The sequence below is a fragment of the Colobus angolensis genome, unplaced genomic scaffold (genome assembly GCF_000951035.1).
Source record: "Colobus angolensis palliatus isolate OR3802 unplaced genomic scaffold, Cang.pa_1.0 Scaffold242, whole genome shotgun sequence".
Classification (NCBI taxonomy): Eukaryota; Metazoa; Chordata; class Mammalia; order Primates; family Cercopithecidae; genus Colobus; species Colobus angolensis.
Genome location: NW_012115622.1, coordinates 1,061,239 through 1,064,652, shown reverse-complemented (window position 1 = coordinate 1,064,652; position 3,414 = coordinate 1,061,239). Strand labels below are relative to the sequence as shown.

General features: G+C 41.2%; 1 protein-coding gene across 1 annotated transcript in view; it reads left to right on the top strand.

Moving 5' to 3' along the window:
• CECR2 (cat eye syndrome chromosome region, candidate 2) overlaps nt 1-3,414 on the top strand; it is an 87,341-nt gene that overhangs the window by 28,961 nt on the left and 54,966 nt on the right. The gene's annotated exons all lie outside the window — the stretch shown is intronic.

Below are 3,414 nucleotides of genomic sequence, written 5' to 3'. Positions count from 1 at the left end.
CCCGCCTCGGCCTCCCAAAGTGCTGGGATTACAGGTGTGAGCCACCACACCCATTTTTTTTTTTTTTTTTTTTTTTTTTAAGGACAAGCTCTCTCTCTTTGTCACCTAGGCTGGAGTGCAGTGGTGCAATCACAGCTCACTGCAGCCTCGACTTCCCAGGCTCATGTGATCCTCTCATCTCAGCCCCTAAGTAGCTGAGGAAACAGGCTCGTGCCTTCACACCCAACTAATTATTTTTTATTTTTTGTAGAGACAAGGTCTTGCTCTGCTGCCTAGGCTTGTCTCAAACTCCTGGCCTCAGTCCGTCCTCCTATCTTGGCTTCCCAAAGTGTTGGGATTACAGGCATGAGCCACTGTGCCCAGCTTTTATTGTTTTAAGACAGGGTCTTGCTCTACGTCCCAAGCTGGAGTGCAGTGGTGCAATCATAGCTCACTGTAGCCTCAACCTCCCAGGCCGACGTGATCCTCTCGAGTAGCTGGGACTGCAGGCACATGCCACCACGCCTGGCTCATCTTTTAATTTTATCTCTACATAGGGTTTCCCTATGTTGCCTGGGCTGGTCTTAAACTCCTGGGCTGAAGTACTCTTCCTGCCTCAGCCTCCCAACATGCTGGGATTACAGGTGTGAGCCACCACACCTGGCCCCCCTCTACTTCCTTACTCATATGAATACTACTCTCTCAAAAGCCTTACTTAAATGTCACCGTGTCCATGAACTGTCCTTGTTTCCCCCAGCCTTTAGGACTTCTGTCTCTTAACATGTTTATGCTTATTTTATATCTTTGTGAGTTCAAGCTTCTTCAGCTCAGGGACTGTGCCTTACTCATCTTTTTTAACACCCACAGTACCTAATGTCATTTCTTTTCTTGTTTTTTGGGTTTTTTTTTTTTTTTTTTTGAGACAGAGACTCACTCTGTCACTCACGCTGGAGTGCAGTGACACAATCTTGGCTCACCGCAGCTTCCACCTCCTGGGTTCAAGCAATTCTCATGCCTCAGCCTCCCAAGTAGCTGGGACTATAGGCGTGTGCCACCATGCCCGGCTAATGTTTTTATATTTAGTAGAGACGCGGTTTCGCCATGTTGGCCAGGCTGTTCTTGACTCCTAGCCTCAAGTGATCCACCCACCTTGGCCTCCAAAGTGCTGTGATTACAGGCGTGAGCCACCGCGTTTAGCCTGTCTTGCCTTTTCTATGATGGTTGGTCGATAATTATTCAGTTTGTTTATTTCTTATCAGGAATAATATTTCTGATTATTAATACATGTTAATAGAGGACCAGAAATATTTGGCCACTTGCCAGTGAAATACGAAGAGAAAGTATAAATCATCACCCTAGTACCTACAGGGAGGCAAACATGTCAAATGTATTATTTAATTTATCATGGATCTGGTGATATGTTTAACCCTTAAGCAGGTTGATACTTTAGGGAAAGTCCTAGAAATTACCTTTCTCTAATAACGGGAACTTACAAACAGTGCTTCAAGACTTCCGCGGTCCCGGGTGATCCAGAAAACCTCCGTTTCACCATCAGTATACTTAAGTTCATGTACGACAATTGGATTCCGTTTTTGTGATCAGCAATTCACTGCAACAATTTTTCTAGGAATGAAAATATATAATCTAATTTTCTTAAAGTAACAGTGATGTAAAGAGATACTTTTATGACTTTACGTGACCTTGCATATGACTCTGCTGATACCATCAGTCATGGCACATTAAATTATCTACAAATATACCCGATCACCTTAAGCCTTCTTTTATCATTTCTGCTTTTTTACTGTAATATTCAGCCTAACGTTTTGGGGGATACAAGAATTACGGGGAAAAAAAGCTTAAAGCATAAAACTGATTATTTTGATTAAAAATTTCAAGCATTGATTCTTTTCAAAAGAAGAAAAATTAAAATAAGGTAACCCTTAAATAGGGTAATCTTTAAATACAATTTTCAAGAACCATGGAATTGCAAACCAGAAAGAAATAATGGATTTGATATTTTCAAAGAAATAGATAGTGCTTTTAAGTTCGAAAACATCAATGAAGTCCTGTTAACCAGAAGAATAGTATATTAAGAAAAATCTAAATTGGGAAGTAGAAAATCTTAGCAGACCGGTAATTAGGGAAGTGTTTTCATAGAAGGATTGATTTTTTTCACAGGTAAAGTTTTCTAAACCTTCAAGGAAAAGATAACTTCTAAACATTTCCAAAATGAAAGAAATAACTGGAAGCTACTCTGTTCGTTCTGATACAGATATCTTTGAACACGAGACCTGATAAAATTAAACATACTCTCCTCATTCCATAGTATGTACAATAATGCCCCAAGTAACCACGTTTTGGTCAATGACAAACCACATTTACCACCGTGGTCCCATAAGGTTATAATTAAGCTGAAAATTTCCTATCATCATAGCCATTATAACATTGTAGCACAATTCCATTTCTTTTTATAAATTGAGTGCAGCCTAAGTGCATTGTGTTTACGAGGTCTACAGTAGTGTCCTCTAATGTCCTGACCTTCACATTTACGCCACTCGGTCACGAACTCAGCAGAGCAACTGCCAGTCCTGCAAGCTCCATTCATGATAAGTGCCCTGTCTCGGTGTGCCAGTTCTTAAATCTTTTACACTGTATTTTTACCGTACCTTTTCTGTTTACGTTATGTTTAGATATACAAATATTTTACCATTGTGTGTCTGGGATTGTATGTAGTAGGCTACACCACCTAGGAGCAATAGGCTATATATCCTGTAGTCTGGGTGTATAGTAGGCTGCTGTACCTTCTAGGGTTGTGTGTAGTAGGCTACACCACCTAGGAGCAATAGGCTGCATATCCTGTAGTCTGGGTGTGTAGTAGGCTGTGCCTTCTAGGGTTGTGTGTAGTAGACTACACCATCTAGAAGCAATAGGCTACACCCCATAACCTAGGTGTGTAGCGCACTACACCATCTAGGGTTGTAGTAGGCTATACCGTCTAGCACCAACTGTATCCCGTAGCCTAGGTGTGTAGTAGGCTACGCCATCTAGTCCCTGAATTCTATATTGTTGAAAACTTAACAAAATCACCTAAGAATGTGGTTTCTCAAAATGTATCTTCATTGTTAAGTATAACACATGACTGTGTGTCAGATTGTTAATACTGACAAGTAGAAGCTATCTTGTTACCAAAAGAGTAATGTTTGAGACTGTCTTACTGGTAATACTGTTTTGGAGTCTTATCTGGTGTAACACAATAAAGAATAGTAAGATGCAACATTTAAAAATGTTGACCTGGGGCCAGGGGTGTGGTGGCTCCTGCTTGTAATCGCAGCACTTTGGGAGGCGGAGGCGGGCAGGTCACCTGAGGTCTAGAGTTCAAGACCAGCCTGGGCAACATGGCAAAACCCCATCTCTACTAAAAATACAAAAATTAGC